Source organism: Fukomys damarensis, unplaced genomic scaffold (assembly GCF_012274545.1).
Source record: "Fukomys damarensis isolate Sample0158 unplaced genomic scaffold, DMR_v1.0_HiC HiC_scaffold_5, whole genome shotgun sequence".
Classification (NCBI taxonomy): domain Eukaryota; kingdom Metazoa; phylum Chordata; class Mammalia; order Rodentia; family Bathyergidae; genus Fukomys; species Fukomys damarensis.
In genome coordinates, this window is record NW_022900917.1 from 61,578,146 (window position 1) to 61,595,427 (window position 17,282).

The following is a 17,282-nucleotide window of genomic DNA, read 5'->3' on the forward strand; positions in this document are numbered from 1 at the left end:
ATTATTATTATTATTATTATTATTATTTTGGTACTAGGGATAGAACTTGGGACCTTGTGCTTGTGAGGCAGACAGCGGCACCACTGAGCTAAATCCCTGGCCCCAGTTCTTATTATTTTAAACATCTACTTGACTTCTTTTTAAAATTTAATTTAATTTTGAAGCCAGCATTTACGTGTAATTCTAGTACTCTGGAGGCTGAGGCAAGAGGATTGCTGTGAGCTTGAGGCCTGTCGGGTCTACTTTGTGAGTTTAAGGCCAGTCTGAACTACATAGCAAGACCCTGTCTGAAAAAACTACCAAACAAAAACAACGAAAAAAATTTGAGACAGGGTCTTGTTAAGCTGCCCGGGCTGGCCTCAAATTTGTGATCTTGTGATTCTCTGTCTGAACCTCCTGAGTAGCTAGGATTATAGGTGTGTACCATCATGTGTGGCTCCCCACTTGACTTCTTTTGCACTTCACTGTTTCCTTGGGGCAAGAGTGATGCTCATTTGACCTGTGAGTGGGTTATTTGGTATAAGGAAAGGAGACACAGCCTCTCTCCAAACTGCTAGTTAACCAGGACCCCACACAGGAGAGCTCTGCATTTAGCCAGTCACTTCAAAGACTACTTCTGACATTTCTGCCTATGGGTCATGAAAACATGTCCCACTGTGGTAATGCTATCCCAAAGAAAAACAACACTCACAACCTCAAGGTATGCACAAATTTTTCTTTTCTTTTTTTTTCCCCAAAGGTTTCTTAAACAAGTATAAAAAGAAAGTATTACTCATAAAGGAAAAGATTAGTAAATTTGATGAATTGGTTCTTCTGCTAAGAAAACAAAAAAAGACAAGTCACTTATATAAGTCCTATATAAGGAACGATGAACTCATATTCAGAATATGTGAAGCTCTTATATGAAAACTACATATATACATAAGGTACAAAATAAAAGAGACAATAGAAAAAAAAAGAGAGAGAAGTTATAATTCAGCATGGACAATGTATCTAAAATTGTACCCTGATTTAATATAATTGTCATATGTCTTTTGGCTTGTTAGTCACTCACTAATCTATGTATATAACTAACTGTGTATAGACTTATAAATAAATTTGATGCTTGAAAAAAAAAGGGAGTAGAGGAGGGGAAGAGGAAAAAAAACAAGATGCATCATATGCATGTACCAATTCCTCACAATGAATGTGATCATTATGTATTGCAAACATGTACTAATAAAAATAGTACAGTCAAAATAAAGAATATATAAAGCTCAATATACTGAAAGAAAAATAAGCAAAAGACTTGAACAGATTTCACCAAAGAGAAAATATAAATAGCCAACATACAGGAAAAGTTTCTTGGCTTCTTTAGAATTAGGAACAGCAATTTAAGCCACAATGAAATTTTATTAGAGACTGAAAAAACATGCAAAGCCTAGAAAAAAACCTGAAGAAATAAGAATCTAAATATATCAACTGATGGAAAGTAGATCAGCAGGAGCTTTCTGAAATGCTAACAGGCACAGCGACTGGACTACCATTCTGGTAAGAGTATCTGGCATTAGTTACTGAGGGTGAAGATCTCTCCCCACCACATCACACCTGTACCTTGAGAAACACACAGGAGCTCATGCACTGCTAGTAGTGGCCATAAATGCCTAGAACAACTGCATGGATAAAGATTATGGTCATGTATAAAACGAAAATGAATGAGCCAGAGCCACCAGCAGTAGATGGATGTCCTCACAAAGTATAGTAAAATGAGTATCAATAACACATACACACTCACACAGAGGTAAGCAGCCCCCATGCTGGGGTTCTCTTGTGTATATCCAGCCAGAGGCATTTCTGTAGGTAAAAAGCAAAACACAAACACATATGATGTCATCTCTATAAAGCTGAAAAACAGGCAAACTAAACGTATTTTTAAGAACATGCACAAAGTGGTGAAACTATATAGAAATATATAGAAGAACTCTCAGGATTGCAAAGATCTCTAGGATGGGGTGAGGAGAGTGTGAGGTCCCAGAAGAGACATACAGTGGATGACTTTTGGACATTGGCCAGTTTTTTGCCTTGAATTTGGTGGCGGCTTAATGGGTATGTTTTATTATTCATATTATATTTATTATTCATCTATTATTTGTTAATACTCTACTGTTCTTAAATCATTTTCAATAGTAAGGATTTAACTAAACTGAAAAAAATACCTAACTAAACTCTAAGCCTACAGTTTATTTACTATAGATCTGATACTCTTCCTGCATCCTCGGAACAATGCTAGTATAGATGGTTTATTGTTGTTTAACAGAAATGATACAAAACAGCCAGGTGCTTTGGCCCCCACATCTGTAATCCCAGCACTTGTGAGGCTGAAGTAGGACGATTGAGAGTTTGAAGTCAACCTGGGTTACATAGTGAGCTCAAGACCAGCCTGGACTACACAGTGAGACACAGTAATAAAACAACAACAAAACTCTAAACAATGGAAAACACAAGGACCTAAACATCAACATCATTGACAAGAATATTCAGTTTTGTTTTTTGTAGGCCAGGGATTGTAACTATAAAACAAATTGGAAATTTATAGAAATGAATACTTCTAAAACTGGAAGTAATTAAATGTCAGCTGTGGTATTAAAAATACAGGCTTTGGAATTTGATGGACCTGGCTTGAGGCCCAGCTCACAAAATAGACCAAATTACTTAACAACGGTGAGTTAAGGTCTTTATCTAAAAAATAAATACCATTACTTGTTCTGCCAACTACTTTGAGGGTTAAGTAAAAAAGTGATTATAATGATACTCAGCCCATATTATTAACAGAGAGATATTCTATTGGCAAATTATAAAGATTTGAGTATTCTATCTAAAATAAAAACACATAAGATTCACCAAATTTGAGAAGACAGCTAATTAAAGCATATTTAAAATAAATATTTGGCAGCATGGTGGTGCACGCCTGTAATCACAGCACTATGGGAGGCTGAAGCTGGAGGATCTCAGTTTCAAGACCAGTGTGGGCAACGTAGAAAGATCTTGTCTCAAAAGCTGAAAAAGAAGCTGGAGGTACAGTGCGGTGTGAAGGCCCCGGGTTCAATCTTCACTACCACAAAAACAAAAACAAATTCATATTTGAGATTAACAAAAGAGTACAGGAATCTGCTTCTGAATCATACTGCTAGCCAGTGTCCCCATGATAATAGTGACAGGTTTGGGGGCTGGGGAGGAGAGGACAATATTGAATATGTGCATTGTTTATATGAGCAAGTATTTCTCAACAGTTGCCTTCAAAGTATGTTGCTAGAGTCCTCAGGATCTGGGTGGGAGGTGATGATGGCCTGACCCATCTACCTCCCAGTTTCAAACAGAACATATATAATTCCATATGCAATGTTGTAATATTGAGCTTCTTCTTTAGATTCTCATTTTAAAAATATGAAGTTTAAAAACTACTGACCTCCTTCTGGTAGATAAATGTGGTTTTTGTGGAGAGAAGTATGGGGGTGTGCCATGGGGGTTAGGGTTTCTAAGAGAAGAATTGAGTACAAATTTAAAAAAAACTAATTTACTGATATCTCTCTTTTTTCAGACAAGGTTTCACTATGGAGTTTAGGCTGCCTCAGGCTCCCACATGCTGGGATTATAGGCATGTGCCACCATGCCTGGCTAATTTACTGATCTCTAAACTTACTGTGCTGCAAAGTAAATTAACTAGTTAAATTACAAGCCCAGAACGGGTAGGTGTTATTTGCTTTTAATGTGTTTGTTCAACTGATCTTCCAGGTTTCTTTTATCCCATTTTAATTAAATCTGTCTATATGTTTAATCCACTGGCTTCATTGTCTATTCTTTCCCATCATTAACAGATAATTAATGAAGCCTAGAAATTTCCAACTGGATTTATTTTCTTCCTTGGAAAAAATCAGAACACTTCCAAACTTAATAATTTTTCTTACTCTTTTTTTTCATTGAGTTTATTGGTACTTTGTAGGTATACGGTACAGTTATAATCATCATCGGGATTTTGTACCTTTACATGACAGATCTTGGTTCTCATTTTTTCCCATTCCCCTGCCCTCCCTTCACCCCCTCCAACATTTCCTATTTACAAAGACTTAGTTTCCATTTATTTGTTTTCTCATATTTTTTCTTTTCCATTATTTTTTCTAAATTACTTTTGATTGTGTTTCTTTTCCCATTTTGTTTGTAAAAATATGACAACAAAGTCTTGGATCAATGCTGTCTAAATTTCTACATTCAATTCCTTTGAAAGGAGGAAAAAAAGACTATGCTCACGATCTCATTAAATTATAACTTTGGGTAGTAGATGTTATTTATCCTGAATGACCAGTGATGGGATTAATATCAATCAAGAAGCAAACATAAGACTAGATGTGTGTACCCAGATAGAACAGTTCTGGGCCAGAACTCTGAATTGGTGCTGAATCATAGCTGCTTCCCCTCAGTGACCAGGGACACTCCTGGAAGTTTCTTTGTTTTTTTAACCAGAAAGTCCCTTTGTATAAAATTGGCTCACATAGTAAAATTATCCAGAACTTATTTGATTCGACTTTGGTCCTTGCTTATGTGGGGGTAGGTAGTGAAGTGAGGGAGGAAAAGCAAAAGCACTTTTGAGAATATTATTAAAATGTTTATTACAACCATGGATTTTTTTTAACAGTTTGTTTTGGTTCATATTTCATCATTTATTAACCATTCTTGAGACAGGGTCTTGCTATATATGAGGTATGATAGAAAATACAGCCAATATTTAAATTTTTAGATTACAGTGAGACACACTGCCATTAACTGCCCTCAAAATCTTCCCCCTTGTTTCATTCTTGCCACTTTCTAAAGCAATTCTGGAAGTCCTCTTCCATGAGTGTCTTTAGCTATGCTACTTTAATGCCCTTTCACAGTCATCTTAATTTTGGGGAAAAGCTAGAAATCACATGGTGCCAGATCCAGTGAATGAGGTGGATGAGAACACAGCATGATTTTACCAGCCTGCCTTTCCCTTGGATGTCAACAACATTTCCCTGCATTTCTTATCACACCTTGTAAAGACACTCACAAAAGAAAACTTCCAGAACTGCTTCAGAAAGTGGCAAGAATTATGGGACAAGTCTATTCAAAGAAGAGGAGATTAAAGGCAATGTGTCTTTTACTGAAATAAACTTTCACTTTATTTTTTGATCACCCCTTGTAGTCTTGGCTGGTCTTGAACTCATTATATACACCAGGCTGTCCTCAAACTCTTGAACCTCCTGCCTCAGTCCCTCAAGTGCTGGAATTAGAGGTATTTGCCACCATGCTCAGCATATTAGGTCTTTATTAAACACCGCTGTTACAGAGGATACAAACTAAAAGACATTGGGAAAATGAGCCAATGGGTGGGAGAGCAAGTTTATTTTGTCCTTTTGCTCTCCCATGAACCTCAATCTAGAAAACTGAACAGCTTATGATTGTCACCCAAAGGCTGTCCCTTGGTAAAGCCTCCCCTAGTGACCAAAGCAGATGAGGGGACAAGTATGTACCAGAGCAAAAGCCTTATAACCCTGCAATCCTCTAGAGCAGGATTCCTTGAGGACCAAAGCTGTGTCATCCATGTGTCCCTGATGAGGTGATTGTTAGTGAAGGAACAAGTGAGGAGAGCATCATACGAAAGACTGAAGTCAACACAGAACTCTCTTAACTAATGAGCAATAGTGTGATTTTCTTTTTGTTGAACAGTGGCAAGTACAGTATGAAGGTTTTAAATATATTCTATTTTGGTAGGTGAAGGAAAGGTGTTGGGGCAATAGTGCTGGCAATGGTTAACCCTGCAGTGTTCAAACAGATCATGCCTTGCTATAGTCTGTTGTTTTCCCTATGTATGCTTTAATCAATATCTTGATAATGAAAGCAAACCAGATACAGTATATAGATATAAAATCAGTTTCCTTGGGCCAGGGATTTAGCTCAGTGCCGCCGCTGCCTACCTCACAAGCACAAGGTCCCACGTTTGATCCCCAGTACAAAACAACAACAAAGTTTTCTTATCTTCAGGCATTTTTATTGAAAGATAAAGGCGATAACTAACTTAGGAGGGTTGCTCATTTATTATTATTGGATTTTTTTTAGAAACTCATGTTTTATTTTCCATCAACCTCGTTTCCATTTTGCTTTAAGTGTCTGCAGAACAAACAGCTCAAGACCACTCAGTGGTGGTTCCTACCCACTCAGTGGCCTGAGCAGCAGGGGCTGCACACCAGTCTTCTGTGGATGGTTGAGCACTCCAGTCTCCTGTAGGGAACTGCTTAATGGGCATAGAGGCCACCTGCACACCCTCAGACCAGTCTGCTACCTCCGGCTAGTAGCAGTGAACTGTGGAGCTGCAGCAGTTCATTCACCTTGAAATTCCTCCTTGGTCACAGCCTTTTCAGCAACAGTCTGCTCTTCCTTTACAATCTCTTCAGGATTGCTAAAGAAGTGAAATCAGGTATGACCTCCCATGGGTGTTCACAGGAGATGGTACCACGAATGTGTAGCACTTCCCAGGCCAGCACCCAACCACATCAGACCCACTGAGTGAGCTGCCTTGTAGTTGCATGGGATGGCAATGTCCACAAAGCACAGAGAAGAATCTGCATTACACACAGCAATGGTTGGCAGACTGACATAAGACGCCTCCATGAGGGGCTGGTGGTCAGCCCTGGGATCCATAAGCACCAGAAGACTCAGCTCTCAAAAGCTGCCTGGATCTGGTTAGTGAAGGTCCCACGAGTGAAGCGGCCAGCAATAGGAGTAGCTTCAGTGGCAGTGGCAAACTTCAGCACAGCCCTCTGGCTGTTGTTCCTAGAGGCTATGACGCTGACATCAGCAGGTTTTCAATGACAACTATGGCTCATGCTGCCTGCAGAAGGTTCCCCTAGGTCTGCTTCAGATTTATGATGTACATTCCACCACTTTTCCTCTTATAGATATCATGTTCCATCTGGAAATCCAGGTTGGTGCCACTAAGTAGGTTCCTGTAGCAAGGAATTTGAGGATACTCTCCTCCTTCGTTTCTATGACATAAAGGGCTCCAGCTATTGCGAAAGTTCCCCTTTAAGTTGAGAGGAGAATCAAGAACAACGCTGTGTGAACCCCTTCCTGGGCAGCACAGTAAGCTATTACTGGATTTTTTGAGACAGAGTCTCGCTATGTAGTGGGCTGTACTCGAACTTACTAGGTAGCCCAGGCTGGCCCCTCAAATTCACTCACAACAATTCTCTTGCCTCAGCCTCCTGAGTGCTAGGATTACAGGCATGTACTACCATCCCTAGAGCAGGGTGCTCATTTTAGTAAACAAATTCTTGCGTTTATTTCCCCCAAAATGGCCTTAATTAAGTCCAAGATTAAAAATAATTGTAATTTCCAGGCTGGGAATGTAGCTCAATGCTAGCACCTTCTTAACACTGGGTTCAGTTTCCAGGACCCTCTCATCACCCAAATTAGTATTTGTTTTGTGAGTCCCTACTCGCCATGTTGATCTTTTTGATATTTGTGGGACTATGCCCAGAAGTTTCATATATAAATTAGTCTTTTCCAAATAGACTTATGAAACATTTATAGTCGTTTTCATTAATTGAATATAAGCATTTTCTAGACAATAGTTCATTTTTTTCTTTTTAATTAAATTCATAAGATAAAATTAACCATTTTAGCAGAGTGTGGTGACACATGCTTGTAATCTTAGAACTCTGGAAGGCTGAGACAGGAGAATCACAAGTTTGAGTCCAGCCTGGGCAACTTAGTGATTTAGTGAGACCTTGTATTAAAATAAAATATAAAAGAGGACTGGGAATTGTGTGGGTTAGTATGAAGGCCCTGGGTTCAGTCCCCAGTACACAAGCAAGCAAGCAAGCAAGCAAACAACCACACCATTTTAAAGCGCACAATTCAATGGTGTTTAACTACATACACAATGTAGGGCACACATAACTTCTATTTGGTTTCAGAATTTTTATTACTCTCAAAGTAGATCCCATTCCCTGTGTCCCTGGCAACCACTGATCTGCTAGAGAGATCTGCAGGGATTTACCTGCTGTGAATGTTTCATACAGTCATGCAGCCCATGACCTCTGGTGTTCAGCTTCTTTCATTCACTGATACATCTTCAAGGGCTATCCCTGTTGTGGCACGTTCCTTTTAGTCATTTTCTTTTGGACTTAAAACCTCTTTTTTGACTACTTCACCTCTTCTTTCAAAGATGTTACTGTCCTTTACTATTGCTTCTATTCTGTGTTTGCACAGAGGGGATGTTTTGAGGACAATGACTAGTTTGATTCAATTTTATCCGTTTGAATTTTATCATTGGTGCAATGTCCCGCATTATTCTGGCTTGGATAGATAACTTCCACTCCTTTCCTTAAACTATTAAGAATTCATGACTGTTCAGTAGTTGATGAAAACAAAGAAACTAAAGTTTGGAGAATGATATAGCTCAGGATAGTACATTTCTACATATTTCTTTCTTATTCTAGTGAGAAAACAGATAAAGATTACATTTTTCAAATTGTCTTGATTATGCTCTTTGATTTTTAAATAAACCAGGAGCTACATCTACCTATATTGGGAGCACAGCCACAATCCAGGTCTCCTGACTCTAAGTTCCCCCAAATCAGAAGACACTATGGCAGCAAAACAAAGTGACTGTAGACTGCACAAAAACACAAGAGTATGTAGGAAATAATGTCAAGAGAACACTATATCAGAACACAAAATGAAATATACACAATATTAATACCTAAGAAACATCAACGCCCAAATACTGATTATTCAAAAAGGGGACAAATCCTAAAAACAATTATTTATAAGATCTTCTATCTACCATTTTATTGTTATGGTTTTCTGTACAGTTGTTAAATATAGACCCCCCCAAATATCTCACTCCTATAAGACCATAAAAAGATTTAATTCTAGGCCAGGGATTTAGCTCAATGGTGCCATACCTGCCTTGCAAGCACAAGGTCTTGAGTTTGATCCCTGATACTGTGAAAAAAAAAAAAAAAAAGATTTAATTCTGCTAGATGTTGTGACACATTCTTATACTGTAATCCCAGGATTCTGAGAGGCTGAGGCAGGAGGATCATAAATTAAAACCCAGCTTGAGCAACTTAGTCACTTAGGGAGACTCTATTTTAAAATAAGAAATAGAATAGGGGCCAGGGATGTAGCTCTCAGTGTGAAGGCTCTAGGTTCAATCCCCAGCATCCTTCCCTCCCCCAAAGATCTAATATTGACTTAAAATACTAGTGTGAAGGAATCTTTGGAAAAAAGAAAAAAACAAACCTATAGGGAAAATACAAAATGCACTTCTCCACAGTTGAAAGGCTTTGCATAGCAGAGTGCTGCTCTGGAGGACATGTCTACTTCTGCCTCTCTTAGCATCTTTGTTGTCCTAACTCAGTACTTTCTCTTAAGTGACACTTCAGTCTCCTTTCAGAAATGTGGATGAAACCACCAGGACCTCATTTTCATTTTCAAAACTTGAAAGAATTTCTCTCCCTAGCTCTGAAGATTGAACCTAAAGCTTTTACACTAAGCTGCATGCCTAGCCCTTCTCATTTCAAATTTTGGAACAGGATTTCCCTTAGTTGTTAAGTTGCTAGGTATGCCTCAAATTTGCAATCCTCCTGCTTCAGCCTCCCAGAGTTCTGAGAATATAGGCATGTACCACCACACTACTCTGAAAGATTTCTTAAGAATGTGCCTTAAAGAAAGTTTTTCAACACAATTAGCAAAGAAATTCTGGATCACAAAACACAAGGGAAGTGTGTGGCTCTTTAACAAGGTGGCCTTTTGAAGACAGAAGAACAAAGGAAGGAAATTACTACTAAAGTTTCTTACTCACAGAGAACACCAACCTCTGCATGAGGCCTGTGAAATGTCTGTATGATGCTATGCAGGTTGAATGGGTCCATGCATCTGAGTCACACACAGGTAGAGCCTAACTGATGACCTCTACAGGAGGCTGAATGCCCAGCTTGAACCTGGCCAGTCACCCCCTCTTTGAATCAGGCCTTCTGGTGGGAGATGTAAGAAAGGGAGCAGAGTCTACTCCTCCTTCACTGACTTTTGTGATGAGTAAAAGGTACAAATAAATGAAAGCACATGCACAATCTTTTTTCTGAAATACTTTTTTTTCCCGAGAAAGATGAATAATAGGCACTCATATTCTCACCATTTTTGATAAAGTACAGTACTACAAACCCACCCCTCCCTTCCTCTTAGACTCAGTGGAGAGACTGAGGGTCTGTGTCGACAGATGCATGGCTATTGTGATAGTTAATCTGCACTGGATGAGGGTCTTATGATCAACCATTACTAAAAATGAGCTCCAGTAATTATTTTTGTGAAGTATAAACACATACATTCCAATCTTATTGAGGAAAATTCTAAGAAGAACTCAAGAAAATATCAATCTCAATACTTATTATGTACCTATTATGTGCTAAGAATTCTACCACACACAGAAAACACAATGATGAACTGGAAAGCACATCTGCTCTCAGGGAGCCTTACCAACTATGGCATCTAGGCATCCAATCCACATTTATGCTAAAATATACCTCTTTGGTGAGACACAGGTCAGCAGGCACCCAGCTTGAGGAAGTGGGAGTAGGGCCCTAAAGGAGGCCCAAGAAACAAGTGCAGAGGCCCTGAGGGCAGTGGGCTGGGAGCTTCTGAAGGTCTTAAATATACTGACTATGGGATTGGTTTTTGACAATGTTGACTAAACTTGTCTTCTGGTGCAATTATTAGCACTTAATTTATTACATTAAAAGAAAAGCTGGTACCAGGTATAGTGGTACATGTCTGTAATCCCAGTTACTTGGGAGGCCGAAGTAGGAGGATCAAAAGTTTGTAGCCAGCATGGGTGACTTAGTGAGCCCTAGGGAGGTAATTCAGTGCTCCTTGGGTTTAATCCCAGAATTGAAAGGAAAAAAAAGTCTTAACTGGCTCATTCTCTGAAATGTACCTCACCCCCTCCCAGCACCTTGGCTTCTTACCCTACCATTAAAGCCACCCAAGGCAGCAGCCTTTCCATATCATCTGGGGAGGGGGATGTTAAGACATGGTCTTTTTATATAGCCCAGGCTGGCCTTGAACTCTCATTACAAGCTACTATACCTGGCTCTTTGTTCTACTGTTCTCTAAGGACCGTAAAATGGCTGTTTATAGCTAGGGAGCTGTCCTTTCCTCCTTTTTCATGTTAGTCATTGGTGCCAGGACTTTCCTGTTGTCTCCAGGCTTCCAAAACCTTATCCCATTCTCCCAGCAGCCCTTCCAGGTGGCTGCCCTCAAGGCCCCGGCCCCTGTCTTATTTGCCAGTTGGTGCCCAGAACCATCAGCTGTCTCTGTGAGTCTCTTCCAGACTCCATGCTAGGCTGTGAGTGGCTGAAGGAAGGGGCTGTTTTGTACCAGAGCCTTGTATGCACCAGAAACTCAAAATCTGTTAGAAACTGGTTCTTTGTTCTCTTTTCCTCAGTAGGTTTCCAAATTTGCAGTTCTTCCAAAAACTCATGATGACTCTAATTCTCTGGAATTGATGTAAAAAATCTGTAACATTAAGATTTAAGGCTTTTTACTTAATTGACTTTATAACTCAGTATATTCTGGGTTGGATAAATCCCCCAGATCTAGCATAGCACACAGCTGAGTGTACCAGTAACTAGCCAGGGGCATAGCACAAAAAGATACCAAGTAAGATTTATTGAATAAATGAGTGAATTGTATTATCTTTTCAATAAATCTTATGTCCCCTTTTACACGTATCTGTTAATCCTACTTTTATGTATTCATAGATAATATCCTATAACATGTTACCAATTTGAAGGCACTTTTCTTCTGCCAGATCATGATGTTTAATTCTTTCTTGAAACCTTGTGAGTCAGCTAAGACACAGCTAATCAGTTTAATCATCATCTGGTCCTATACTTGTTCATGTCCTGTTTTTGATTCAAATGGACACAACTGAAGTTCAAAGACCATGTCAGTTTCTTCCTTTGTCACTCTCAGCACTGTATACACTGAGTACTAACTAAATCCTTTTTATTTTTGGTACTGGGAATTGAGCCCAGGGCTTTTCCACTGAGTTACATTTTCAGCCCTTTTTATTTTGAGACAAGGTCTCACTAAAAGTCACTGATCAAAGTTGTGATCTTTCTGCCTCAGCCTCCCAGAGTCCTAGGAGTAAAGGTGTATACCACCATGCCTGGCCCTAAATAAATCCTCTTTTTTTTTTGGTACCAGGGATTGAACTCGGGTCCTTGCACTTGCAAGGCAGGCCACCAAACCGCTGAGCTAAATCCCCAGGCCAATAAATCCTCTTAATAAAATCTTTTCTAGTATATTACTCTAAAGGGTCCTCCAAGAGGTCTACATAAAATAGCATGTAAAAATTAGTAATGTGTTTTATACTTAGAGATTAGTGATCCTTGATCTAACAAGTTGGGAAAGAAGTATTGAAAAGAATTTTTTAACTAAATGAGCCCTAACCCTCACCAAATAATTTGTTAACTGTTATTTCTGTACAAACTATGAGTTAAGTAATTTCAGATTTTTTTTTCTCTTTCTCAGTGTGGCCCTAGTATATAAGGGCATACAGTAAACAACAATAAAGTTCACCCTGCGTGGTGACCCAGCAACACATCTATCTACCTGCCTGAAAAGCACTGCAGCCAGCATTGTCTTGCTACACGGCACTCAAACAGCAGGAGAGATGATGATCTGTTCTGAGAACTGCGGATCTGATGGAATCTGGTAGCAGGTTAGACCTGAAAGATTTAGCCCAAAAATACTACTATCTTCCATTGTAAAAAGTTATTTTCTTGGGCTGAGGATGTAGCTCAGTGGTGCTGTGCAAGTGCAAGGTCCTGAGTTCAATCCCCAATACCCTCTGCGAAAAGTTATTTTCTTACTTTTTGCCCTTTTTAAAGAGAAAAGGTCTCATTATGCTAGAGCTCATGCTGGTTCTAAATTCCTGGGCTGAGGTGACTCTTCTTTTCACTTCCTAGTAGCAGAACTACAGGTGGACATAAAAATGTTGACTCAGCCAGGTCAGATGATGCAGGGCCTATAATTTCAGCACTCTGGGAGGCAGAGGCAGGAGGATGAAAAGTTTAGGCCAAACCTGCTATCTTAAAATAAAAAAAGTTAAAAAAGTGCTGGAGATGTAGCCCAGTGCAAAGACCCTAGGTTCAATCCCCACTACCACCAAAACAAATAAAAGTAAGTTTCTGTGTTACACATTAGAATTATGAAGTTAATAATTTTAATTTGAATTTTTAGAAGTAAGCAAATTTTACTAAGATTTATAAGAAGTGTGTATTTTGTTAAAGTTTATGAGAGGAGTTGCTATGAAACACAAAACTTTAGGAGAAAAAGACAAGATTGTGTTTACTAGGGCATGGGTGGATGACTGACAATGGATGATGTCAGTAATAGGCAATTATAACATCCAGCATTCCAAAACTATTTAATAATTTGTTTTGAAGAAATATAACTTCTAAAAGAACAAAAAAGATAATCTAAATATTTATTTGGATGGCTGCATATAAAATAAAGTTAAATGTACAAAATAAAGAAATTAATCCAACCTTAAAAAATCATCAATATTTCATCAGTAATTTAAACATAGGAAAATGTTCCAAAGTTTATTGGCAAATTGGGCTGGAAGTATAGCTCAGTGGTACAGAAATTGCCCAGAATGCATGATATCCTGGGTTTTATCTCCAGTGTACAAGCATGCATGTTTACATGTGCCCCTCCCACAAACACACAGGTAAATCAATGACTTGGACTACTCAGTGCATTTTTTTTTGGTACCAGGGACTAAACTCAGGTCCTTGTGCTTGCCAGGTAGGCACAGTATCACTGAGTTACATCCCCAGCCCTGGGCAGTATATTTTCTATGGGGAGGGGGTGGGATTTCCCATGGAAATGTTGTAGATGCTAGTTAGGCTTCTAGAGCAACCCAAAATACTAAGTTAAATATCAGGTACATGTACAGCTACATCACATCATGGTGAAAGAACATGAACTTTACAGAAGCCAAGGAACCCCACTTCCCAGGGGTTTTATCCTCATTCTACCCTACTTTTCTGAAGATGTTTGTGAGTCTGGAATTATTTATAAAGAATATTCTAAAAAGTACTGAAATGGCATTTAGTCTTTATAAAGATAAGATTCATATGACCAATAAAACTTTTCTCATGTCTAGATATGTTTTTCAAACATCAGGGCAAATCCTCCCATCCCCCAAAAAACTTACAATTCAATTGCATTAAAAATACAGCTACAATTTTCCAAAAAAGGAAGTATTTGTTATACAAGATACATCCAAAGATCAATGCAATGATCCTTCATCTACTCAGGGCTTACAGGGGATCTGTCTATGAAATATACTTTTTCCAGACAAAAGCACTCTGTGGGAAGTGAGCTGTCACTCACATGGTACCACAGGAAAGGCAGATGGGAATCAGAAAAACTGTTTACCTACTGAGGTCAGTCAGTAGAAGTACTTGGTAATGTTCACAATTTAGAATGGCCATACTAGTGATCGTTATGCAAACTACCAGAGGATGCTCCCAATAAAAGCTTTAAGTTCAGAATATCACATTCTCAGAATGGGCTTCTTCCCCTCTCAGATACTATTATAAGCTTAAATATTACTGTAATTAAAATATCAACATCAGGAGAGCTAAAGTAACACACAGTATGAAGAAACAGAGGTAACAGAATGTGTCAGTTAATCTTGCTTGTCAACTTTACTGGGTAAGAGACTCCTGGAGAAGCAACTGGATTGTGACAGAACTAACCACATCAATGGATTCATGGCTAAATGGGCTACTTGGATGTGGAGCCTAGTTGGAGAAAGTGAATCATGTGGGTATGACGTTGGTGACTGTCTGGTCCCAGGCCCCTTCATTTCTGGCTCTTTGCAACCTGCTCAGCTTATTGATTGCCATGAGTTGAGCAGCTGTCCTCCACCAGACCCTTCTGCCATGCCGTGCTCCCTTGGAGCCAGCTAGAATGCACTGAAACCTCTGACACTGAGCCAAAATAAACCTCTCCTTTGAGTTTATTAAGTATTTTGTCCTAGCAATAGAAAGCTGAATAACATACAATAAGATTGAGAAATTCCCATTTCACTGCTTACATTAATTCATTCTATAGGTGAATAGTTCAATTAAAAAAGTTTCTTCTGAAAAAAAAGTTTCTTCTAGGGGGGCTGGGGATTTAGCTCATTGGTTTTGCCGCCTGCTTCACAAGCACAAGGACCTGAGTTCAATCCCTGCTACCAAAAAAACAGTTTCTACTGTTCTATAATTCATAGATTAAGATGATTATTAGAGATTTAACAGCCACAGTTTGGGCCAACTCTATGTGCCATTTCATTTCTGTTTACTCAACGCATTTTAGAGTGAAGTGACATTTTATAGAGATAAGCTTGCTTACTATAAAAAGCACAAAGATGTGAAAGAGTTTTGCTTAAACCTCACACAATGTCTTGTCATATAGACTTTCGTTTATAAAAAACATGAATAATGATTTTTTTATAGTTAGAAAAAATATGGAAAACAAATGCTAAGAATTAGAACACACATACATAATATTTTCTATCTTAATTTTTCCCCCATGTCACTTTATTATGAATTGACTGGTAAGAGTTAATGAGCTGGTTTCAGGTTGCTGAGCATTCTGGTTAGCTGATGAGGTGGATGTAGAAGAACATTTGGAAAGGTGGGGGTGATGGAAGACAGTTTGCTGAAGGTCTTCCTTCTAGACTAGATTCCTAGCATACAAGTGGACTGACAGGATCACTGAACAAATAGATATTCCTGGTCATTTTGCTATCATCAGAACATTCTACCAGGCATAGTATTTGAAGAAGTATAAATAATATTGTCTCTAAAATGTATTAATTTCTAGAACTGAGGGAATTAAAAAAACTAAAGTCTAAATTGATATTACTTGTAATGCAAATGACTAGTAGTTGATATGTTTTGTACCAGAGGCACTTCCTCTCATTTAGTTATCAAGGAGATATATATGTCTTTTACCTTCATTTTATCTTCTTAATTTCAAAACAGTTACGAATCACTAAACCTGCAGGGTTCTTTTTGTCATTCAATTACAATTTTGCCCTAGAGGTATTTTATGGGCTTTATTCCACTGCTGGCTTTGTTTTACAGGCAAAGTTTAAATGATCCTGGGTTACTGTCTTTAAATTTAATAAGAAATAAAAGACTAAAGCGCCGGGAAGGTAGGCCGGGCCCCGATCCACCGCGGGAAGGAGAACCACGCCTGCTCCCGACCCAGCAGCCATCACTCAAGCGCCAGGAAGGTAGCCGTGCGGGTGTCCCTGAACCCTCATAAGCCACCCCCAACCCCGCCACGCACTCTCAGACCTCCTGCCTGTGCAAGTCTTTGGACCCACTCTGCAAAGACAGAGGTGGTCATCAAGGGTATTTTTCTGAGTTCCCAACTTTGAACATCTTTAAAGAAAGGGCAGGCGAAACCTGTAATAGAACATTGCGGAGTTCAACCATTCAGAAGGATGGGGAACTCAATCTGGGCCTTGCAGCCTGAGGCCAGTCAGCGTCATGGGGTTCAGCAATCAGCTAACTGAGATCAGGGGTCTTGCATCCTCGCTCTGCCTGAGCCATTAAATAGTAAATATACTATATTGAAAAGTTTGTTCACTGCAGACATGTTCTGGACTGCTTCTTGGTTCCAATTTAATTCAAATGATTTAAGGGTGTTAAACTAGTGACTACCACAGGTGGTCAGTGTCCAAGTTGTGCTTGATCTCAATGTGTTGCTGATTGTATCAGTTGGGGTAAAGCATTGCCGTTGAGTTGATGAGCTGTTTTCTCTGATGTTATGAAGATGAGAATGTCTGTGGGTCGTTAGAGACACAGAAGCTAGGGTGCAACTATATCAGGAAGATTTGGGTGATAATCCAGAGATTAGACCAAGGACAGTCCGACAACAAAAATTAAAATGAGAAAACACTTAAGCAAGACACAAGGACAGACTTCCAGTTCACCAATGGCAAACAGTAGGGCAAACGAGGATGAAAAGGCCGATAGTGAACCACCAGGACACCCTGAACTCAAAGCACAGGAAGAAACAAAACAGATCAATCAAGCTCTGGAAAAATTCAAAACAGAAATAATTTCCCAGATAACCATAGAGATAGTGAGCAAAATGGAAGTCGTGATTTGAGACTCTAGAGCAGAAATTGACAAAAAAATAGATGA

General features: G+C 39.0%; 1 protein-coding gene and 1 pseudogene across 1 annotated transcript in view; both read right to left on the reverse strand.

The window, feature by feature from the left end:
- The window catches only part of Spidr (scaffold protein involved in DNA repair), a 331,648-nt gene that overhangs the window by 42,194 nt on the left and 272,172 nt on the right, over nt 1-17,282 (reverse strand). The gene's annotated exons all lie outside the window — the stretch shown is intronic.
- LOC104866523 lies at nt 6,179-7,496 on the reverse strand (annotated as a pseudogene).